The sequence below is a fragment of the Anser anser genome, assembly GCF_964211835.1.
Source record: "Anser anser genome assembly, chromosome: 19".
NCBI classification, from domain to species: Eukaryota; Metazoa; Chordata; class Aves; order Anseriformes; family Anatidae; genus Anser; species Anser anser.
In genome coordinates this window covers 6940545-6965244 of record NC_139740.1, presented here as the reverse complement: position 1 = coordinate 6965244, position 24700 = coordinate 6940545, and the positions used below count along the sequence as shown (strand labels likewise).

At 53.8% G+C, this 24700-nt stretch overlaps 1 protein-coding gene across 16 annotated transcripts in view; it reads right to left on the bottom strand.

The window, feature by feature from the left end:
• TNRC6C (trinucleotide repeat containing adaptor 6C) overlaps positions 1-24700 on the bottom strand; it is a 298323-nt gene that overhangs the window by 114448 nt on the left and 159175 nt on the right. The gene's annotated exons all lie outside the window — the stretch shown is intronic.

The window sequence follows — 24700 nt, the reverse complement described above, 5'->3', positions numbered from 1 at the left end:
CCCCACCTCACAAAGCCCCTCCTGCCCGCAGCCTCTGCCAGTGCGTTTATAGTAGCATGCCTCTGGTTTCCTCCTCGTACCCAACAAATTGACTTTACCAGTAAATTAACTTTATTCTTGTGCTGGCCAGCCTGTCAAACGAGAGCAAGGCAGATTTTTCCGCTGGCCCATTAGCGGAGCCCCAGCGCCTCGCAGTGACTCACAGGGCTCCAGGCTGCCTATTGAAGGGGTCGGGGCCGAACAAAGCCCCCATTCACTGCCCGGCTCTGCTGGCTTTCCTTTGAGCCCATGCTGCTTTATTTTTATTCTTTCCCAAACATTGTTGGCTAATTTCATTGACAAAATTCATAACTCGGGGTTGGAGAGCTCGCTCCTATTCAGCTACGAGCGCTGGGGGTTTTGTTTTTCTTTTCCATGGTCTCCATCCCGCCTCGTTCCCCACTTCCCCCGAACCCAGTGTCCAGGCAGCGCGGTGCGGGGGGATGGAGACCTGCACACAACATTTGGGTGGTTTTCAGCTTTCGGATGGGGAAGGAACAGCAACCCGACAAAATCTGAACCCGAACCTCGAGGGTGATGCTGGGGGCAGGACTGCAATCGTGCACCACAACCGAGTGACCCCCCGAAGCACGCAGCAAAAGGCTAAAAACAAAAGCCTATTTAGCTTTTACATCTGCAACGCTCTGCATCCCTTTCAGTTAATTACAGCTATTTAAAAACATCTGCATTTCATAAAAAACTTTCTTTCTTTCTTTCCCCTAAGGCTGCCCCTCCTGAGACATCTCTCTGCAGGCTGCTGGGTTACACAGTAATTACAGTCCCCAAGTACCTGACATCACCACCAAGTGCAGGGCATGATGGTTTCAACAGCAAGAGAAACAGTATTACTCAGGATGGGTCTGAGCCAACGTCTCAGCTCCAAACACCGTCATTTTTTTTGGCAAACTTCAGAGCCGGAGCCGAGCCGGGGCCTCTGTGCAAACATTACGGGCGCGGAACCGAGGAGCCGTTTTGGCACCCCTGAAGAACCTGCAACAAGCGTCTATAATTTATACACATAGACAATAGATGCACATAGCTCTGATTCTGACTGCCAAAGCACTGCACCCAGCAAGGCCCTCGGTGGTGTTTCATGCAGCAATCCCCTTTCCTCCTCCTCCCCAGGGCCAAGGCCGGGTCCCTGCCCTGTCAGCTCTCACCTGAGGGAGTGAGGCCCCGTGAGCCACCCTGCTGTGGCCTAGCCTAGATCTCCCTTCTTGTTCACTTATCAGCTTTTTTCCACGCCGAGAGGCTGCAGTGAGAGGAGAAATGTGGTTTTTGGTCCATGGAGCAAGAGGTTTACTCCTTGAGTGCGTTTGCCAAAGCTGTGTCCCTGCGGCGGGTAGGCTGGGAGCAGGCCAGGGGCCGCGGCCACCTCACACACGAGCCAGGCTCGCCCCGGCGCAGACATCCCCGGCACCTTCACATCTGAACGACAAGCAGGGGACGAAAACCGCACAATTTCCTCTGCAGCCAGCCGTACCCAACAACTTCACAGCAAGAGCAAGCCTTTTAAAAACAAAACAAAACAGAATCCTCCCCTGAGCCAACATTTTATCCTGTCCTGGCTTAACTGGGGAATAAACGTAACAACTCACTTTCAGGACGAAGTGCAAAGGACAGGATAAAAGCGAGTCAAGCCAAGCACTGCACCCTGCCACGATCAGTTTGCAGGCTCGAAGCCAGCGTGGCGGAGGCAGGATCCGTCCACTTCACGTGTGGCCACTGGGTCCTGGGTGCCTGCCGCTGTGGGGAAAGCTCTGTGATGAGCTCCGATGCTCATCAGACACGATGAGCAACCTTGGCTGCTCCCATGGAGCCAAGGGCGGCAGAGTACCTGTCACGTTCCCCAGGGAGGTCCTCGCACGGGCCAGCCCTCGCTTTGCAGCTCACCCTAAACCCCTCAAACCTCCCAAAGGCAAGCTGCAATTCCCAAAGTGTGAGGGCCTCCTTCAGAACTGATGAGAGGTGTGTGCTTGCTTATCTCCAAAGAGCAGTTTACACCCAAAAAAACTACTTTTGAGCCGTGCTTCTGTTTCCTTGCTTTCTCTTCCACAAACCACCCTCTCACCCCTGCCCTGAACAGCGCTCTCCTCCCGCGGTGCTGGGTCACTTCTTGCTTTCAGGGCCTACATCACATCGAGGACAACTAACGACCAATTCAGTGCTTCTCCTCAATGACTTTTTCCTGCATGGACGGCTGGGGTCCTGCAGGGAGGAGATGCAGAGCCTCATGGATGGGACAAACAGTCCCCAGCATGTCCGTGCTGCTCTGTGGTCCATCCCCTTAGGGATGCTGGCCTCTTCCACCAGCAGCGCTGCAGATTACACTTAAATTAAGTCTCTCTGCTAAGTTTTATTTCCCTGTCCGTGGCCTCTCTCATCCCTAATCCTTTAATCCTGGTTTGGTTTCAGGACCCCAAGGCAGCCACGGTGGCACGGGGACAGGAACGCACGTCTGAAGGGCAGATCTATCCTTCAGCTGAAGGGAGAAGGATTTGGCTTTCTACATGCAGAGAAGATAATAAATAAATAAATAAATAAAAAAGCTTATTATATACCGGAATACCTTCTTCCCTCACCAAAGGTCAAACTTAGATCCAATTTCAGTCAGGAGGGAGACGTCTGTCAGACAAGCACTAATCACTATTTAGTATTCATATTCACCTATTAGAAGCTCCATGCTGTAAACATGTCTATGAATTAACAAGGCATCTGGCCTCTCTTATACAATATGAGCAGCTTGGATCATGAAGTGTCTGCAGAAAATAAAAAGTGCCTTCCATCTGTCTCTCCCAAATATCACTGCTATCACCAAAGCAAACAGACCCGCTCTTCCAAGGCACGGCGCGGCCGCCTCCCCCAGCACGTGTTACTCAAACACAAACAAGCGTTTCTCCAGCGCGGCTGACAGATCTGAAGCTGCTCTGAGGAACACAGCTCAAATTAAGAACAGGGAAAAAAAAAAGAGCTGAAAAATAACTGGGAAAAAAGGCTTCCTAATAACGAAGCCTCTTCTCAGCAGCCTGATGGATCACCCACGGTGCTGGCACCCTTGGGAGCTCGGCACTGCCTGGGTGAAGATGTGTGGGGCAGGACCAGCACCAGGACCTGTGCTGGAGATAGTGCCACTCCTGGGAATGGCATCGGCCACCTCTCATCACCCTTCACCAGGTTAGATGGGGGCTTGGACAGGAAACAACCCCTTGGCTCCTTGCTTGAAGGTGATTTGGGGTGCTCTGGATGGGACCTTCTAGCGACGAGCGTTTGTACCTTTGGGGTACGCAGTAGGGAAGGTTGCTGCGGGCTCACGGTGTGTAATGGCCCTTGGGAAGGCCAGAGACTCACCTCGGCCCTACACCACAAAAAGGCAAAACCCACCAAGCCTTGAGCCGTCGCAAACAAATGGCTCAAAGGCCATGGGCTGACTACCGGGGGACAACCCATTGTGACCTGTAACTCGGTGATGCCATTGTGACCCAGTGCGACCCGCAACTTCAGTGAGGCCACCGCAGCGGTCTGTAGGCCTCCTCCCCAGTCCCTGGGCTGTTTCCTTCCCTCCCTGCAGCTCAGCCCCTGCTCCATGAAGGCCACAGCTGGGCTCTCCTGCCGCTGCTTGTGGGACAGCGGGAGCAGCGCCGCAACCGGAGCCCCTCAGCAGCTACCCTGCGTGCGGAGCTAGCTCAGATCGATGAGAAATCCTTGCAGCCCGGCAGCAGGCCTAAGTGCGTTTGTAATCGCGTCTACAAATATTTGCGCTTTGCAAAGCAAAAAAGCCCCGACCAAACAAACCCCATGCAGCTACAGCTGCTGTTCTGGGACCTCAACGTGCAGGTGCTGGAAATACCCACCTGTGCCATTTGGTATGCGAATATGTCAGAGAAATAAATCAACCTCTCTCTCGTGACGAAATGGTGGGAGAGTGGCTGGGAGGCAGCCCAGAGCAGCTGGCACTGAGCCGGAGAAGGTTGGAAGGGGGGAGAAAGAAGAATAAGGGAGGGAAAGTTTGGGTTTAGCTTCCTGTAAGATGATCCAGAGCTGCCCCGTCTGGGGGCCCTGGTGACTGAAGAAAGGTCTCACCGTCACCATTCAGGTCACCAGGGCCCTTCGGTCTGTCCTTCCACTGGGGAAAAGCTTTTGGAAAACAGGTGCCTTTCTTGCCTTGAGGATTTACCTTCCTCTGCTACAGCATGTTAACCCCTCACGCTGCTGCGGAAGTCCCCAGGGCTGTCACCACGTGCCTCGCGGCAGGGACACGGGAGCCTCCCAGCCACCAGAGCCACCTCCCCTGGGCCAGGGCCACCACCAGTGTGGTGCTCAGGACCCGTCCTCTGGGCCAAGGACCTCATTTCCTTCAAACACTGCTTATTTTCTCACAAAAGCTGAGGGCAGCCAGCAGCTGGGCAAGCACCTCCTCACCCTGCCGTCAAGCACCCCTGCGGTGACCCCGTCCCACCTCCCGGCTGGCTTTTTGTCCGACCACGCTGCTGCCTGCCCCCAGTCCCCAGCAAAATCAATGGGGAATCTGTCCTCGTCCCCAGGGGGGCACGATGGGGCTCTGCAAGCCCCGGGAAACCCTTCAAGCATGAAAGCTAATTTAAAAGGAGCTCGTGTCTCTTGTGTTCAGAGACACGGAGCAACGAAAAAGCATGACAGATTTGGGTATATTTTTACTGAGTTATTGTCCACCGGGGACTGAGCTAAGACCACAAACATTATTTCACTTTCCAGCAAGGCTGCGGTGATGAATATGGGTTTTGCAGGAGAAAAGCTGGGTGGTTCTCGTTTCTAATCTCCAATCTTTCCTCCTCCTGTGGAGGTTAGGCACGAATACCACAGCACGCGGACACCGAACAAAGACTGCCGTCCCTTAGCGTGGCGTTCGGGCTGGCAGGTGAATGCAGCAGAGCTTAAGGCACACATATCAAAATGCAACACCATTTCGCACTCGGCTCTGTTAAAAATATTCTGTTTAATTGATTTTCTAAAAAAATCTATTATGCTGCTCTAGGCTCAGCTATTGATCTGCAGCGCTGTAGAAGTAATGAAGAAGCCTTCAAATCAATAAGGCCAAAGTATATCTCAAACTGTATCTGCTCCACCAGCACAACAGGGACGTGGCCAGGCAAATTCCCCAGACGGGGCTGGGAGTGCGAACAAACCTGTTCTGGTGACGGCAAAGATTTATTTCTATTGGCATAAACATAACTAATGAAACCCCGACAACTCTTCCCTTCCGTGAGAGCTGATAATATATCGCAGTGCTCACAATGAAATGAGCAAGAACACATTTGCAAAGGAAAAAAAAAAAAAAAAAAAGACTCCCTCAACCGTGAGCTGTATTTTCTTCTTGGTGCCCTTGGTTCTCCTCCACCCCCTTCCCCCGCCAGGATAATATTTCTTCTCGCGGCTCTCGTGCGGGTTTTAGCACGGCTGTTAGAAGTCTCCAAGGCTGGAGTTTTAGTTTTTCTTTTATCCCTCGCTGTCAGTATGGAGCGGGTTGGCAGCTAAAATCACAGCCTGATAGCATTGTTTGGGGCTAACAACCTTATCTTATCTTGTTCGTATTCTTCGTATTACCTTAGATAAGCCGCCCGGGGCCGCACACAAGCACGGCTCGAGGAAGTGACCCCGTTCAAGTTCAGACGGCTATTTGCTGCAGCGAGAGCAGCTGGGCCAACGCCACCGCGCTCCGAACTTGTCCGCCACTTTTTGGCTGTGGCTTTTACCTGATCCTTCCCGCCTCGAAGCACGGAGGGACCCGAGTCAGCCAGCACTGCCGCTTTTCCTCCACACAGCCTGACCCTTCAGAGGGGCTGCGCTCCTGCGGGCTCTGGACCTGTGCAAGCTCCCCTGGATGCAGAAGAGCACTGACACATGATCCGTGCCTCAGTGCCTAACGCAAAGCCAAAGCAGCGTGGTCTCAAGCTGAGGCTGCCAGGGGTGAGCCCGAGGCACCCTCGGGTCGCCGTGGCCGTGCCCTGGGCACAGCCTGCACCGCACGGATCAGGCACCGCAGCCACCGCCTGGGGACTGCGGAATTCACCGAGCGCTTCGGGTGCTTGAAGCCAGCAAATTAATCTTTTTTTTTTTTCTTTTCTTTTTTTTTTTTTTTTGGAAAAAAATGAACCTCCGAAGTTTAAAAATATGGTAATGCAATTAGCGGCTTTGGCAGGCTAATGAAGCCACTTTAAACCCTTGCAAAAATACCATTAAAAGAGAATGCTTAAGAGCCTCTTCAAACTTTCCAAAATGAGAAGTGCGTTCATATTCAGAAGACGCCAATCTAGTCTCCTTTCTCCAAGGTTCAAGATTAATTAGGGACTTGTTTAGTGCATGAATGAGGAAACAAATGAACTCTTGGATCGCAGAGCACTGGAACCAATTTTTTAATCATTTTTTTTCTTTACAATTACATTCCTATCAAGAAAGTCTTCATTAGACTTTCTGTCACAGGGCCACATCATGTCAGGTAACTATTACAAGTGCTTGGCTTTCACCCAAAGATTGAACAATATGAATTTTCTCAGAAATAAATACATGAGATATACATTTAATGCAGCATTTTCTTATTAAAATGCTACTGCGTTTTCATAATAAATACATGTAACCCTTTCTCTAAGACTCCCTTAAAACAAATGAATTAGAAAAGACCAACAATATCTTCCCCTTTCCAAATCCAGCCTGGATATTTAAAGATTACCTTAGAGAAATATATTAATGCCTGATATAAGAAGTGCCATACAATGGAACGAGATTACTAAGGTAAGCAATAATAGATAGGAAGAGAGTGAACATGATTGAGACTAATTGTCAAAAGAATGGGGTTTGCATGTTTAGTGAAGGAGAAAGGAGCAAGGAGAAAGGAGACTGCTCTGGATTTTCAATGAGTTACGACCTGCCCTGAAGGTTTGAGGGATGGGTTCAGCTGATCCCATCCATAGTGAGGCTCAGATTTGGATCAAAACTGTACCCAAATTCAGAAACTTTCTGCCCCAGCCCTACCCTGCTCACAGTGACGATCAGTGCTGAGAGAATTCACTCTTCAGCGAAGTATATAAAGTAGAGTAATTTGCAAAAAGGATTACAAGAAAAAAAAGGCCCTCTCATTGTCATACTGGGGCAAATCTAATCGCTGCAGTCATGCTAAGGAAGGGGAGCAAAACTCAAACACGGGGCTGCTGCAAAATGAAGGCAACTCTGAGCAGCCCCTCTCGTTCTTTCTACAAGAGAGCAAGAACACGAAGGTTCAGCCCCCAGCCCCGCGCTCCTGACACGGGCTGGGTAAGGAATGGGAAGTACGTAACGATGACTGGCAGGTCTACTTACTCTGTTCCATTAGTACCCATTTATCATTATCCAGACCTCTACCAGGGTGAACAGATAATGTTTTCCTAAGTGGGAAGGCAAGGGTATAATTTCCATAGCTGATTTGTTCATTTCTCTCTCTCCTGCGTCCTTTGAGCAATTGCAAATCAGATCCCCACTTCCCAGGACACACTTCTACGGGCATTTAGAAATAAAGGATCGCATCACCTCTTGACCACTCTCCCTAACCTCGTTTCTGTGGGGCAGCGTAATAAAGTCCACGCAATAGATACTCTTGATGGAGAGGGCAGGCTGCAGCGATGATTGCACTCATTACTTCTTTCCCATTAGCAAAATTGTAAGATATATGGGGAGGAGAGGATTTTACTCAGATCCACATCCCAGCGGCTTGCCAGTCGCAATAGGAGCTCATTGGACACAGAAAGCCAACTCCTGGGGCCTGGACTCCCACCGTAAAATCTGGGTAGTCGTGCTCTGTTTCTTACGGCAGAGCCCAGCAGCTGCATCTCCACCGCGCTTCAGCCTGCTCCACCTTTGTCTTAACATGGGAAATTCACCCCAAATTGCCAATGTGCCCAAAACCTGCTCAAAAAGCCCAATTCCTGCAGCGACACAGAGGGGTTGTGTTCACCGGGTAAGGAAAGACTCATAAAAGCAGGCAGGAAGGAGGGGCACAGCCCTGTCTTTGCTGCCACAACAAGGGGGGAAATATGACCCAGGCATCTCCAAAAAAAACAAACCTGAAAAGCCACAGGAGAAGAAAAGGAAACCCTGTATGGATTGCTTAACAAGCCAGAGTCATGCTTTCTGACACCAGACTCGACTTTTTTCATCAGACTTGGCCTTTTGTGCTGCCTCTCTAATTCCAGTCCCTCGTTGCCCAGTTCTCATCACCCTGTGTTGTCTGATCGCCCCCCCGGCGCCCACCCCTCCGCTACCGGGGTGCTGCAGCTTTCCTGCAAGTGCTGCGAGTCTGGGAGCAGCAGGCGATGATGGTGCTGGAATAAGTGTATTTAATTAGCAAGGGGAGCCGAAGTTTTCAAAGCAACAGAAGAAAAGGACCTGGGAAGTTGGTGGAAGAGTTATGGGATAACAAAAGGCCCTGCCGACAGAGAGCAGGACGTGCAGAGCACTCGCACAGATCTCAGCAAGTGGCACTCCATCGGCCGCACGGTCACGGGTCACTTGTTTGCATCAAAATGCCGAGAGCTTCAGCTGAAAGAAAAGAAGGGTCATGCAAATCTACCATTCTTCTTGTCTCCCTGTAATCCTGAGAGCCTTGGGCCAAATTCAGTGCAAGCCTGGAGACATTCTTTCATGAGAATCCAAACTTTGCAAGCTCAGATCCCTCCCCGTCACAAAACACCCGTCTGCATGAAGTAGGCTTTCTTTCCTCCCAACAACAACAGCGTGAGTCAGAACGGGGCCAAGCGGACGCTGCCATTCCCTGCGAGTACGGGGCTGGGTTTGCACAAGGGCGTTTGGAGCTCTGCACACACGCTTTTGTGGGTGCAGATGCATTTCGTGGCCGCTGCTGTATGCTGAGCTGCCTGGACAGCCAGGGGCAGTGCAGGCACCGAGCAAAATGCTGCATTTCAGCCAGCAAGCACTGCCACGGGCCAGGCATCCCCGCTTTGTGCAGGTCAGCTGTTGTCAGTCTTCTGCTGTCTTCCAGCACAGCCTTTTCTCAGGAAAAACCTGGGCTTTTGGCTTTGTCTTTAAACCGCTGGCTCCCGCCCACTTAAGGCAGACGGGGAACGTTGAAGATCTGCTCCTAGGTTTTGCTGGTTCCTACAGCATTTTGTCACACCAGGTATTCACAAACCTGCAGCAAGACTCACGAAAGGGTCCCCGAGCAATGGTCAGAGAATGGCAAATTTTGGAAGTGGAGCATGGAAGGAGAATTTGCAAACTGCTGTGCCTTGACTCTTTGCAGCTCACGAGTACAGAGAAACATCTACAGCTGGACTCTAAATAACCAGGTTAACTACCATCTGCAAACACACAAAACCTGCTGCCCTGAACCCTGCTGCTCTGATGGAGTTTTAATAGCTTCTGCAATAAAAAACAGTGAGTCCCAGAGGAGAGCTCTCCATTTATTCAGAAGGATGTTGCTGAATTCCTATACACGACACATTCCGCCGCTGGAACGCGTGCCTCTCCTCCCCGGCAGCTCTCCTTCCTGCCAGCCAGGTAAAGGCGAGGCATATCATCATCTGTGTAATCTGATTTGCAAGGTTAACTGCCCTGGATCATAAATATGCAGGGATTTATGACCATGAAGGTGCACTACCTAAGGCTTCAAGCGCAACGCACCACGCTCACATCTCCCTTTTCTCCGACTTCTAAAAAAAGGAAAGGAGGATGTCGAGATCCAGAAATTACCATGCTGTAATGGAAGATCCTCAGATAGACTTGGTTTAATTACACACTTCTATCATCTCCCGAGCACTCCCCATCCCATTATGAAATTACGGCGGTAACTCAGCTAATGGGCTCGCTCCGTGCCGACAGCCGCCGGGGCTGCTGGCGTGTTGGTCACGCAGGAGCGCTCGGCCGGTTGGGACCACGGGTCCTCTCCCATGCAAAGAGGAGGTTTTGTTACTCCAAGGAGCACCCGAGCTCCGGGATTAGAGGGAAAGGGGGCACCACGCAACGCTGGGTCATCCCCTGCCGCCCTGGGGATGAAAATCCCTCCGAAGCAGGGATGCTGCAGCCAACCTGTGGGGGGACATCCCCCTGGGGACAGCGTTGTACTGTGCCTACAGCCACAAGGGACTTGCCCAGCCCAAGGCCACCTCCCTGCCAGCTGGGTGCAACGCCTGCGTGCACTGCACCAACCGCTGGCTCTTTCAGAGCTCTCCTCCTCCCCAGGATGCTCACCCAAGCGGTTACACCCAGGCAGCGAAAGGAAGTGCAGAGCAGAGCTCTGGCCCGGGCAAGGACGTTTTTAGTATTATTATTATTTTTATTTTTTTTTTAACCTGTAAAGGGAAATCTCAATCCAGGGCTCGTGCTGGAGGGAGGTCTGCGCATCCGGGCTCTCCAGCAGGAAACACGCTGAGTGAGGGCAGGGCAGAGCAGGCCACGAGGAGATTTGTTGCACAGGAACTAGATCAAACCCAGATTATAACCCAGGCCTTGCACCGGGACAGGAGACAAAGGCTTTTAAAGCAAGATGTCACTTAAAAAAAAAAAAAAACACATTTTTTTGCATCTATCTTTTTCCTTGCAAGGCACAGAAGTGCACTGCTGGAGCACAGAGGCAGGGGCCATGTCTGCTCACATGTGCATCGCATGCAATACAATAGCACGGGAACCACAGAGCAAAGAAAGGCGTTAAATCAGGCCCCAAATCTCTTCAAACGCCACGTTTTCTGTTCAGCCTTTCAGTGCCTCGCTCATCCTTGGCAGTGCAGCTGACCTGGTCATTTTTCCTTTTCCCTTTTTACTTCTCACCACCGCTTTCCATGGCGTTCTCATGAATTAGCACAGCAGTGTGGTAGTTTTGTCCTTTTTTTTTTTTTTTTTGCTTTACAAACGCAGGCTGGAAAAAAAGAAGAAAAAATCCTATTTAAATAGAGACGTGTGGCAGCTGACATTTCTTGAAAACACTTTGACTCATATTAGGCTTTGTAGGTCCTTTTATTATCTTTAAAGGCTGGTTAAAAGCATGTCTACAGCAGCAGGCAGGCAGCCTGCCTGGGGGACGGAGGGGACAGAGGGGACGGAGACATTTGTGGCTGCGGGCTCTGTCCTGAGCCAGCCACGGCAGCAACAGGTCCCAGCAGCACTGAACTGAAATGGGGGCTGGGGAGAGAAGAGGAGAGCAAGGGAGGAAGGGGAGGCAGCGAAGCGTGCAAAGGATTTCTTTTTGTTTGCTGCCTTTGCTCGGCTGCTCTTTGTGCCAGCTCCAGGCAGCCGCGGGCCGAGCCCTGCTGCAAACCCCGCTGCAAGGGGCTGCTCGCGAGGGGAACGCAGCACCCGGAGGCAATGCTGAGATGGGAACCACAGCTCCTAGGGGGGTGTTTCGTAAAAGGACGACGGTGGCAGTGAGGGTGGGTGGGTGTTGCCTCGCCGCACCTACACACGCAGTGGAAAAATCAGTGCTAATCCCAACAGAGCCACGCTGCACATATCCAAGCTCACCCGACCACAAGTGAAAGAAGTCGGGCATTTTGCACATCATTCTTCCTAAAATGAATCCCACTGTTATTACAGGCGTCCCTTCTGTGTGGCGAGGGACAGGCAGCAGACCCTGATTTCCTCCCAGTACCCCAATTTCCTCCCAATACCTCAGTTTTCTCCGAATACCCCACTTTTCTCCCGATTTCTGAAGAGTGTCCCACCATTCGCCACCTTTAGCGATGGCAAGGTCAGGCTCACGGTGCTGAAAAGCCAAAGGGAAGCTGTTTGACCCAGCCCATCCGAGCGAGCCCGAGGTTTCCTTTGGAGGTGTCACTGCAGCTAGCAGTGCCCTTCTCCAAACCACTCCTGCAAGCGCTCGGAAGGAGCTGCTCGCGCTTACTTCTGACCCTGCCGGGAAAGGAGAGCAGCAGTCAGTCCGGCATAACTCGGGAGAGCGATTTCCCTGGTAAGAGCCTATGGCTCAGAGAGAAATCAGACCCGACGAATCATACAGGCGGCGGAGGGCAGAGCACCCTTGCGAAGGCGGTGTACAAATGGCACCAGGAGGCCAGCGTTTGCCTCTGGAAGAGCTGCTGCTGGCCCGAATAACCCCTTACAGCCACGGGGCTATCAGCTGTGGTCAGGGACAAATTTGGTGGGGCCAGCGGTGGGTCCCAGCTTGGGGCATTGTAACGGGCGTCAGGAGCAGTGGGCAGCCATTGGGCCTCCCTCCATCCCCACAAGGTCAGAGCGTGCAGGGGCTTTTCCAACCCCCCAGAACAAGGGCCGGATCCGGCACAGAGCCCTGACACCTCCCAGGGGATTTGGCACAGCGGGATGCCCAGCAAGGCAACCCCCCAGACACCACCCCCAGGCTGGGGGTCCCTGCTCGGGGACCGGCGGGAGCACGCTGCCAGGGCTGAGGGATGCTGTTCAGGCTTTGCTGCAAATCCCCCTTTCTAAAGGACTGCTTTTTGCATTGCAGCACCGTACTGCTCCAGTGCAGGGCTGAGGAAAAGCTTCCCCTGCTCTTCCAGGGGACAAAGCAAACCTCCTCAATGTGGCTCCTGCAGCAGCACGCAACGTGTGGCACCTCTGCTAGCACCAAACCCGCCGCAGGCTAAAATCTCTGTGCAAAATGCCCTCCTAGGTTAGGGACAGGCTGGTTGAGGTGACCCCAGCTCCTCGCATGCCCTGTGCAGTGCCCAGCTCACTGCTGGCACCAGCGTTGGCACAAAACGCCGGGAGGGGACAGGCTGCAGCACGGGTTTTCCAAGGGGAACCAATTAAAAATAAAAGAATCAGCAAAACTGCTCAAAGGGTTGTGAAAAATCACCAGGCGGCGTCCTGTCAAGCAAAGGCCTCACCTCCCTTGTGCGCCAGGCCCTCGGGCAGCCTCCCTCGCCTACTGAAGGGGGCATCACAGAGTGCACAATTATCACTGAGCTTGGGTCGGGCTGTTAACGAAGAGAGCCGTACCTGGGCTGCCCTGCCGGGGAGCTGCTTCCATCCACATCAGCTTCCATCCGCTGCCATTTCCACAGCCCTAGGAGAACCCAGCGCCGCTCCTCCTTCCTCTGCAGGGTTTGCTCGCCGCTCCCTGGGGCTGCAGAGTGCTGGGCCGTGCCTTGAGCGCCCTGGCTCTGGTTGGCGCTGTCACCGTGCTCCCTTTGCGATTCCGGGGTTCTGTGACCTCACACACGGTGCTGGCCCTGGCTCTCGGTCAGCTCAGAGGTCTCAGGAGCCACCGCTTTGCAGGCCAGGCTCCCCAGCCTTCCTGTTGCATCGTCTGACCCCAAAACCAAAGGATCTGGGACAGGGGCAGCCCCCGCAGAGGAGGCAGGTGTCCCCAGGGCAGCAGCGAGGGACGGGCGCCACCACCTCCCTGCAAGCAGCAGCTTCTGCCGTCGCTGAATTCACCACCAGGACGTGCTTTGGTTGGTTTTATTCTTTTTTTTTTTTTTTTTTTTTGTGGCAAACCTCTTCTAATCCCTGCCTGGCTCTGGCCAGGAGGTTGGGATTTGGGGAAGGATTTTAAATCACCACGCAGATGCGCGAGCCCCACATCAGAGCTCCCGCAGGCCTGTGCCTCACCGGCTGTGCAGTGCCCTGGGCACCGGCTGCATTTCTCACCTGGGGCTCCGGAGAGCCCAGCCCAAAGAGACAAAACAAACATCCACGGGGAAATGGAGATGCTAACCTCACCTCCCCCTGCACCAGGGAGCTCCTGGCTGCGGGCAGGTTTGGGTTTGGGGAGGCTGCAGCCTCAAATCCGTAGGACCCCACGGCACAGGAGCTGCACCAGGCACCAGCCGCGCAAAAAAGCTGGGGTGGGTAGAGAGGAGAAACAAGAGCTTGCTTTTTATGTCCTTCCGAGCCATTTGCTACAGGCAAGTTTAGGAAATGATTTAATGCCGGCGCTTCTGTTACAAAATAAGGGCAGGGTAGTGTCAGCACAGCACGAACCCATGCCCAGCAGGGCTCGGTTTTACACTTCCACCTCAACCCCCTGCCACCAACACCTGCCGCATGGGCAGAGCCTGCGAGCCACGGCGTGGAGATGCAGGCGCTCACGAACCTGTCTGAGACTCGTGCAAGACATAAACTTCACCCCTGCTCCACCGCATGCACCTCCTGCGGCCGGGGGGCTGCTGCTGGCCTTTGGGGTGAGCGGCAAAAGCCCTCGAGGGGTCCGGCCCCTCGGAGCAGGGGGCACAGCCCGTCCCCAAACCCTGCCAGGCTTCCCACCGCCCGTATGCAGTGATCCTGCCACGGGGGAACCCAGCCGAAAAAGGGGCTGTGTGATCCCAAGGGCAGAGGAATTCTGTCCCCAGCCAGCCCTCAGTGACACAGAAAGTCAAGGCTGCCGAACGCTTTTGCTCCAAATCTCGGTTTTTGGTGACCTCAGTGAAGCTGGCAGCTCCTGACTTTTCCTGCGCTCGGTTTCTGCTTTGGGCAGGGGGAATTGTTTTGAAACTCTGAGCAAAAATAGCGCAGCGGCTCTCGAGGAGGCAATTGATGAGGGAGGAGTCATTAGAACAACACTAAAGTGCTTCCAGTCCCTTAAAATCAAATACTCGTGAACGCCCGTGGCTTGGCAGAGCAACAGGAGGCTGCGCGGGCACCTCTGTGCAGTGCGCGCAGAGCAGAGCGTTCCCCCTCCGTCTTCTGGGGAAAATCAGATCTGACAAATCTAAAGCAAGAGAAAATCAAGACACGGCTTTGAAGGACAACATCAGGCCAAGCCTGTTAAATTATCTCCCCCCTTCCTGTCATGTCTCATTTGCTCCCGAGCTGTCAGCTCCCAGCCCTCATCAGCCAGCTCCAGCATCCTCTTGCTCCATTTGCCATCCGCAGCCAAAGCAGGCCCACGAGCCGGGCTCCCCGCACGCACCGGGGAGCGATCCCCTCTCCTCCTCCAACACTTTCCATTTCCCCAGGCCAGGGCAGCTCCACGGGCACTCCCCTCACCCTCCCAGCCGCCAGCAATCCCTCTCCTGTGGTCGTACCCCAGGCTCGGCACAAGCACCCCCAGCTGCACGCCCTCCGCACCACCCTGTCCCTTTTCCCCTGCCCACATTCGACCTGCAAGCACGGCAGACAGCGGATTTCCGAGCGGGGTGCTCTCTCGGGGGGGACACATCTGAGCAAAGCAACACCCCGGGGCGCTTCTGCACCCTGGGGCTGCAAATCGGGGCGAGCGGCTGCTGGTTCAGGATGTAAATGTGCTGGAAGCAGGTTTCTGACGCGATTCAGATGCAAACCCTCTGCTCGCGATAGCAATCGCGTTTCCTAATGTTAATTTCTTATCTCACCTCTCCAAAGTACTCTGCAAGGGTTTTATCCTGTTCGAGGAAATCCATCCCCCTGATTTTCCCAGGCTTTTAGAAAGGCAAAGAGAAGTATTGATCCTAATGAGATAACGCTGACAAGGAAATGGCAAGAGCCGGTCCTGTCTATTCAAAATGCACTCTGTTTTTTTGACTGGTGGGGAAAAATAGATGATTATCAATTATCCATGCAAATGGGACATGTCCAGCTCCGACATCCAGCCTGCTTTTCACGGTAGCCTCCCAATTCCCCCCACCTCTGCATTTTTGCCTGTTTTTTTCCTGTGCGTTTTGTCCTTTCAAATAAATAAAAAAGAAAGCTGTCTCTTACACAGAACCACTGGGGGTTTCCTATTAAAAGAACATTTGGCGGCATTTTAATCTCTGAAGGTAATGCAGATATTTGTCATTTCTGATCTCCCCCTTCTCTGACTGTCCACAGATGACGGGAGCCGTGAAATTGCTCCTGCCAGGGAGCGGGAGGAGAAGGGAGCCGGTGCCCACCGGCCGCCTCCGCGCACCCTTCCCACGCCGGCCGTGGCCGTCACCCCCCGGCAGAGGCAGTTTTTGGGACCCCACGGCCCCGTGTTAGCGGCTCAGACACCGCTGTGTGAACTGATTGCCTGAAACCCAGCACTTTCTCTCCGATTCTCATTTGCGTTGCCTTTCATGCTGCTTCCTCACGGATAAAAGGGGAGCTGGGGGAAAAAGAAAGAGAAGAGAAAGACACGCGAACACCTGAAAATCTGTTTCATATACCTGCTGCTGCTGCTGCTCGGTGCTGAATCTGAATAGAAGCAGATGGGAGGGAGATGGGGAAGGATGAATGACATTTCATGGCCTGTAGTCAAACATCATTTCAGGCAGGAGCCGAGCAGGGCTGGCTGGGCAGCTCATCCTGCCAGCGCTGAGCCGCGCTTCGGAGCCCGCGCTTGGAAGGCTGGGGTCTCATTTCCAGCCTGCAATTACCGCGCTGGTAATCGTATCTCAGCAAACGGGGTCGGCTTCTGGGGATGGGGTTGGACAAGGAACGGCCCTGGGATCCCAGCAGGGGATGCCCTCGGGGCTGGTGGGGGCTGCAGCTGCCTGGGGCAGTGCTTGGTGTCCTGCAGCCACGGCTTTCACACAGGGCTCCAGCTCACAATCAAAACCCGTGGCCTGATTTCCCAAAGCATCCAAAGGTCCGTGCTCCTTCCGTCAGCGGCTCTGGCCAGGTGCTCAGCGCTTTGCATGACTACAAATGAGCTTTCTGATTCTGAACACCTCTGCGAGGACAGAAGCGCTGCTCCTGTATGAGAGCTGCTCTTTTCACGTTTCAGCAACGCCGTGCTTTGCTGAGAGGTTTTTCCTTTGCTCTTTCCGATGTGGAGCTCTGGTCCCATAAAGCGGTGGTCATTATGGGCCAGATTTCCAAAAAAGCGCAGCACAAGAGGCGCTTTTCAAAGTCAAACCGCTGCTCGCAGCATTCAACAGAACCACTCTTCTTGCAGGCAGGGAGGGGACGGGAACACCCTGCCTTCCTGCCTTCCCACGGTAATTCTGCAAAAAGTGGAACAATGTGAGATGATCTAGGGACGGACAGCATACGGTGTCCCACGGCAGGGCTGGGTGGAGGCGCTGCTCCCCCAGCTCTGCCCGAAGCCCAGCAGCCGCCTCCAGAAGGGACCTGCTGCAGTTCTGCCGCTTGTCACAGCCCAGACTTGCAAGTTTTCGAGCAGGCACCTAGCGAGACTTGCAAGAGCAGCTCAGCAGATTAGATGTCCGAGTCCCAGCAGGCTCTGAGAACTGGGCACGTAACCTGCTTAGGCGCTTTGGGAAATTCCTTTGGGGATTTAATTGGGGTTGGAAGTTTCGGTGGCAAGCGCATGGCTCTGTACCGCCCCAAAGCCCTCAGCATCTTGTGCACCCCCCTGGGCTCATCCCTGCTTCTCACACACGGAGACGTGATATCCCTGGCAATCGTAAATTATAAAATATTGCCAAAAAAAAGAGTGCCTCTCCTTATAAATTGCAGCAGCCTGCCAAACAAATCGTCTGCTCTCCACCTCGTGTTCCCAGCAGGCAGGATGCGCGCGCCAGCAGTCCGGGCGCCAGCTCAGGTCCGGGTTCAGGCCCCTGCTAATTCGCGGAGCCGCTCTGCCTCGTCCCTGCTATGGACAAGTGGCTCGGCCCCTCTGCGCCTGTCAGGAGGATAAATGCCTCTTCCCACCTGAGAGCTACGCTGCAAATGAGATACGCTCGTAGGTGCGCGGGCGGTACGGCGAGTGCACAACAGCAGAAGAACAACAGCCCAAACGCTTTGTCAAAATCAGATAGGGCTGCAGCCAGCACAGGGCCCCACGCATCTCCTGGGGTGTGCTGCCCCTGCCTCAGCGCCTAGGGCACGTTGGGCTTTACAGATGTCCCTTTGGAGCGGTGCAGGCAGCCAGGAACGTGGCTCAGTGTCCCCTGGGATCACAGCTCAGCTTCACCTCCTCGTTCCAGGCTTCCCAGCAGGGATGGTGCCCCTCCATCGACCCACAGCTCTGCCCAGCCCCTCCATCGACCCACGGCTCTGCCCAGCCCCTCCATCGACCCACGGCTCTGCCCAGCCCCTCCATCGACCTATGGCTCTGCAAGTGCTGCTGAGATTGAAGAGCACATGTGAGAGCTCCCCTGCACATCTCTGCTCACCCACAGCAGTCCTAGGGAGAGGTCCGCCCAGGTTTCCACCTTTTAATTCCCCTTCCATTTGGTATTTGGACATTCGCCCTCGGCTCGCCTTGCCCTCCAGCACCTTTCCTCTTGCCTTTCTGCAGAGGCTGGCTTCACGGCCATACCCGCAGCAAATTTATCCTTCTCTCCGAGAGCTGCCCGCAGTTCATTAAATATCTTAAAGGTGCTAATGACTTTTTAAAAAAGACCCAAACTGTCTGATGTTTTTCCAGCTCATTTCCTGCTGCTATCTCCCCAAATCCGGTGGGCAGTAATGACACGTCTGAGGCAGAAAATGGGATTATGATGAACAGAGCGAGCGCTGCTGATATGTGGACAGCATTAAACATTCGCAGCCTCTTTTCTTTACCTTTCCCTTCCCCAGGTACCTGTACGAGCCCACTGCCTCCTCCTCGCACCAAGCCTGCTGAGCTGTGGCCAGAAGGAAGCCAGAGGGGAGATGATGCAAAGCTTTTTGGCACTGCACAGAAGTGGCAATTTTGCCAGGGAATCGCTGTTTTTCTGACCAGGAGCAACATGTTGGATGAAGCCACATTTTTATCCCCTCTCTGAAATGCTGCTGGGATGCTCATGGCTTGTCCCAAGACAGGCACTGCAAACACGCAAAAGAGAGAGGAACCGGCCAGGTCTGCAACCTCCTGGTCCACAGGGGTTGGGGTTTCAATAAGCAAAAGCACCAAGAGCTGGGACAAAAGCTTTGGGGAGAAACCAAGGGGTGAGGTGACTTGCACGCTTAGCCAGATAAAAGGGGATTCAACCTGAATCTCCCAGGTTGTTGGGATTACATCTCACACAGTGCAACTTTTGCTCCAAATCAAAGAAAATGTGTATTTTTCAGAGGTGGAAAATAGGCAAAACACTGATTTAATGAGGAGGTATTTTTGCAACCCCTGGAAAGAAGCATCCTCCTGCCTGCAAGCGGCTCTGGGGGAAGAGGAGGATTTTCTTGAAGTTCTCCCTTCCCCTGTGAAGTGGGTGTCTGGACGGGGAGGGGGGAAGAAAGCAGCTGGCAGTTCAGATGAAGAAATGTCCTGAGCACACTAAGCATGTCATTACCAAAGGTTCGTAGCTCAGCCAAACCAAAACCAATTTCTTCCTGAGCACTGGGAAGCTCTTCTCAATGAGGGCTCTTCCCAGGCCAAATTTCTTTTGAAAATAACAGTGCAAATAATTCCTGTGCAATAATAATAATAAATGAATGAATGAATAAATAAATAAATAAAAGACCTATTTTCCTGCCTTTAGTAAGGCCAGGCTGTGATCTTGCCCAAATGTTCCAACCACTCAGTGCCGTACAGAGACCCAGACCTCGGCCAGACGCTGCCTTCCAGCACCCCGACACGGGCATGGAGGTCTCGGCTGCCCCCCCCGGGGCCATCCTCAGATGGCTCTGCTTTGAGCCACCCAGGGTCAGCGTCCAGCCTGACCCCACGGCCTGGGTTTCCCCACCAGGAGCAGCAGCAGCTCTGCGTTAGGTTTTAGCAGCAGTTCCCTGCCCACTTCAAGCTCAGGGCTCACGTCAGGGACCTAAACCCACACCAAAGCTGGAGGAAAGCCCGGCAGGAGTCCTAGCAGGGAGAAACCAACAGATTTGCCATCACTGCAACAGCCCAAGTCCTCTGAAATGCGAGACCCCCATGTTTGTGCTGGGAAGGGTGCGCTGTGCAAGATGCCCCCAGACCCAGCACCGCGAACAGGACGACGGAGGGACCTGACGGCTTGGGGAGCTCCGCTGAACCGCCGGGGGTACGAGCGCAGGAGCCTGCTCGTGCTCCCAAAGCTGGCACGCGCACAGAAAATGAATATTTCCTTTACAAACTGGCACGTGAGCCCCAGGTCGTGCAGCGTGAGCCGGGCAGGTCGCGGCTACGGTCCCCCACCAGCAGAGCCGGGCTGTTCCTGGGAGAGAAACCAAGGAAATGCCCCCGGGTGTGCGACACCAGGCAAACGTGGCTCAGGTTAAACAAAACTCCGAGATGCTTCTCCCTGCTTTGCAGAGCAGCTCCGGCTTCCCGCTCCCCTCCCCGCAGATCCCACCACGATTACAGTTTTAAAAAGCACTCTCGCTTAAATGTGGGAGGAAGATTGCCTGAGCTCTCATGCGTTCCCTGCTAGATTGTATTGTTGCTGCTTTTAACATGTTTCGCTCAGTTAAATAGTAACTGATGACAGCTACACGCTTAAATCCTTTGGTGTTTTTATCATGGATTTTATATATATATATTATAAAGAACAGCACACTGCAAGGCCTCTTACCATATCAAAAACAACAAAAAAACGCACCCTATTTTTGTGTAAAGTATCAAAGCAATAACGTGTGCCAGTGCAGCGGAGCCAGCCTATCAGAGGTTTATCGGGTTTTATTGGCCTTGGGCAACTCTGCACACGACGGTCTTTAGAGTGACATGGAATTTATTAAACTTTTCCACAGCCTGACAGTCTTCTCCCAGCTCGTCCCCACCCCCAAGCTCTTTTCTTTTGAAAAATGATTTCTGCCAATCTTGTGCTTTTAACATTTTTTTCCCCTCTCTCTCATTTTTTTTTTCCCTCTCTCTTTTTCTTTATTTTTTTTTTTAATCGCTGGGCATTGGAGTGCGACTCTTCGAGCATCTGTTTAAGGAAGCTCATTAAGGTCCCACCACCACCACCACAACAAAACAACAGGGAGGGAAGCAGAAAAAAGCAGCCACGCGCCCCATTACTGCCTGGTTCAGCCTTATTGCACTGCATTACTCGATATGACAAGCTCTGCATACATATAACACACACCAAGGGTTTTTTCCCTTCTCCTGGATAGCCTAATTTGGGCTTTGCACGGTGCCCTGTAATAAATTCCCTCTCGCAGACAATAGCCTGTCGTCTCCAGCTGCCTGCCCCGTGCGTAACCCAGCGCTGCTGGGAGCATCGCTCTGCTCGCGCTGCCCGTCTCCGAAGGGCACCGACCGGGGAGGCCAGCCCGCGGTGGCAGGGTCAGGGCGCCGCCGGGTTCCCACGTGGCTCTGGTGCCCTCCCGCTCCTCCTTTCTCCCCCTTTCCCAACTTGTCAGCCCCTCACCCCCCCCGCCCCAAACTCCGACGCTCTGGTTGTGAGCGGTGTGCGTTAGGGGTGGCGTTACCGCGTGCACGTCCCTCCGCATCGCCGCAAAAGCGCTCGGCTCCTTGGACAGCAGAGAGGACAAATATTTTTTGCACCTTTTCCTCTGTTCCCCCGTGAACTTGCCCTGCAGAGCACCGGTAGCCTGGGGCTGTGGCAGCGGCCACTGTGTCCGGCTGGATGCACGGATGACCCGCAGCAGCTGCTGGATGACTACCTGCATGGGCAGACACCGCCGCAACGCTGCCGGCGGCAGGAAGGACTCCTGGGTACCTCCCGGTACCTCCCGCACCCAGTCCCCAGCACCACCATCACCTCCCAGCGTTATTTACTATGATGTAATGACTGCTGTCCCAAAAGATCCTGCCCTAACGCGACGGCAGTCTCTTTTCTAAATATCCCTAAAACCACGCAAATCCCCGCGCGCTGCCCACGCTCCCCTTCCAGCTCACGTCTGGCTGATGGACCAGGACCGAGCCTGGCTGCGATCTAATGCTCGATGCCCCTCGCAGAGATCCCCCGGCCCTTCTCCTGTGCTTGCCTGCATGATACAGCCCAGGGAGGGGAGGCAGGAGGCTGGGGGGCTGCACTGCCTCCTCCTGCCCTTGCAGAAGGCAATTCTGCTGCTGCCACAAGCAAGAGTTTCATAAGAGGAAGAGCAGAGCGCAGGGAGAGGTTTCCAGCTCCATTGTACGTTACTCTGAAAGACACTGAAACAATAATTTGCTTGCCCAGGCTGGAGGTGGACGGGAGAGGCAGCAGGAGCCATAAGCACACTCAGGCTCGGTGCTCAGCACCAGAACCGGGCTGTTCCCCTGCTCCCCTCCCCTGCCTGGGATTTAGCCCTGAGCAGCTCTCCGCAGCTCGCCAAACTGCAGTTTGCCATCGAGGAGTGCTGGGGCCACAGGTTATCGTGGCTGTTACTAAACGCCATCAGCTCAGCACGCTGTGGATGCCCTGCTGCTGATTTTCTCCACCAAGCATGCAGAGCAGCCTGGCCCCCGGATGGGGCTCGTTGCTGCCACCCAGACCCGGCAGGACGGAGCTTTAGGGTGGTGGGAGACCGCAGGAGGCCATCAGCATCCAGGTCCACGCCGCGACCCTGCGGGTTTCCAGGGCAGCTGCTGCCTCCCCTTCCTGCAGCCCCGCAGCGCCATCGACATCTGTGTGCGCCAGCACCACTCGGAAAGCGAGCAGCGCCGCCCCGCTGACCTATTTTCTGACACGCACCTCGGGACGAGGCGGGTGGTGTGCCGGCACTGCCGGCCGGCTGCGGGGAAGCGGGATGCACGGCTCAGTCCCTGAGTTTGGAGAGAGGAGCCCAGCTCCGGGTGCTGCAGCCCTGGAGCCGGCGTCTGCTTCTACACTGAAGCAACAACCAGAATTTTACATCCTTACGCACACCCACTGAAACCCAGCTCTCTCGCCCACACACCCACCTTTTAACACCTCGTTCGATGAAGGTAAAGCCAAAGGGCTTTAGCCCTAAGGGTGGCTGGCCAAAAGGAAAGGTGGAGAGCCGAGAGGGGAACAAGCGATGGCAATCTTGATGCCATCCCTTGTGTCCCAAGGCCAGCTGTGACATCACAGACATTGCACTGCCAGAATGGGAACCCAAAGAGCAACGCAACCCTACAGCTGACCCGCAGAGGCTATCCCCAAATACGTGCTCCAGGTACCAAGACCCGCGCCCCTTTGAATCAAAAAGCAAATGAGTAAGTGACAGTCAGTGACAAAGCCAAGCTGCAGAACCGGCACAAAGCCATAAAGCAGAGGATACTCCTGAGAGCTCATCTTCCTGCAGAAGAAAACATACGGTGCTCAAACGAGTAGCTAAGCAAAAAAAGAAATAAATACAGCAGCACCATTAGGATATAAATAAGTCGAAGGAGCCAGCACATAGCTGTCTAGCAGCAGCTTCTAGGGAGGAGCACACATTTTTCCCCAAGTTCCAAAAAACCAAAAAGATTAAAAAAAGGAAATGAAATAAGCCCCCACGTTTTGCCATTTCCAGGGATGCGGCTGGATCCTACCACCAGGTATGGACGTTTGTGGGGTGATGGGACCTGCCGGGGACCCACCTCCCAGTCCCTGCCGGACAGGAACTGGTCCGGGAGGACGAGGAGCCTGCAGGGGCAGACCTTGTCCGGGGGACTCCCCACATCCACGGGAAGGTCCCAGCCTCTGCTCCCGCAGCCCCCCCAGAGCTGGAGTGTCAGCGACTGAGCTGCCTTCGTGTTTAACAGATCTCTCTCCACTATTCTTTCTCTTTATTAAATAAAGAAATAAACCGGCATCTCTTTGCCCTGGAGAAGCTTTCAATAAGATGGATAAATATATATAATTAGCCAAGGAGAGAGCAAACTCCAGTGAATACAATACACCCTGTGAGACAACCCTCCATTAAAAGCCTTCTTGTTTAAACTTCAATATTTTAGCAATAGTGACAAAGAAACACGGAAAAAAAGCATTTATATTTCACTTTTTTATTTAATCCCGTCAAGTAGGTTCATCGGATAATTCCCTACCGATTTCTCCCGCCTTGGCTACCCCGTTCCTCCTCCCGAAACGCACATTTTCCCAGCTTCCCTTTCTAAGCCTGAAGCCGGCATTTCCCACTTGCGTGCCCTGCATTTCCCCTGCCTTCCCCTCTCGTTTCCCGAGGCTGGCACAGGACGTGCAGTGAAGGACCAGGCACACCGGGGAGGCCGAGGCTGCTGGCACGGAGCTGAACCAAGGAGCGCTGATGCTGCCGCGACGCAGCGCGGTGTATGCAGGAGGGGCTTGGCCAAGCGCTTGCGCGGGCCGACAACGTCCGTGCCGTTGATCTGCCACTTCTGCTGAGCTGCTCTCCCTGCTTGGCGAGCTGCCACCCCAAAAAGCCACGGTAAGCAGTGCTCGGGGAAATCCCTGCCCGAGCAGCCAGGCAGCTGCTGGGCTTTGTGCGTGCGTGCCTGCATCAACACCGGAGGAGGCTTGCAGAGGACAGCAGCCGCGCTGTGCAATATGTTCTGCAAACGCCGCGTTTTCCCACCCGCAGCAAACCCAGCAAAGGAGACGGGATGGGACGGGATGGGACGGGCAGGCGGCACGACTGCGGCCAGGAGCACTGCAGAGGTCCTGGTGGAGGCCGTGCTGAGCAGCTCCACGTCTCCCTGGAGAAGGAGGGAGCTGTCTGCTCTAAACTACGAGTACCTGTGCAATTCTGCATGCTAGGTCGTAGCCTCTGCCTTACAGACTGACACGAGATTTAAATACTCCTGATGGCAATGTGTTTTGGGGGTCTGTCGGGGCAATACTGACACTTCTGCGGAGGTCCAGCCACAGGCAAGGCTCACACTACCAGAGCCTTGCTGCACCAAGCCCTCACCAACCTTCTCCTGCCCTATTCTGGGACTCCTGTGCATGGGAAGAGGAAATGCCTGACACTTTTAGATCTCAACGCAACCTCAACATGGATTATAACGACCTCAATGAAACAGAAGGATGAGGCCAAATACTGAGATCAGCCCCAATCCAGGATCGGTGCCTCTCCTCTTTATTGAGTGAAAAGTGAACCAAACATG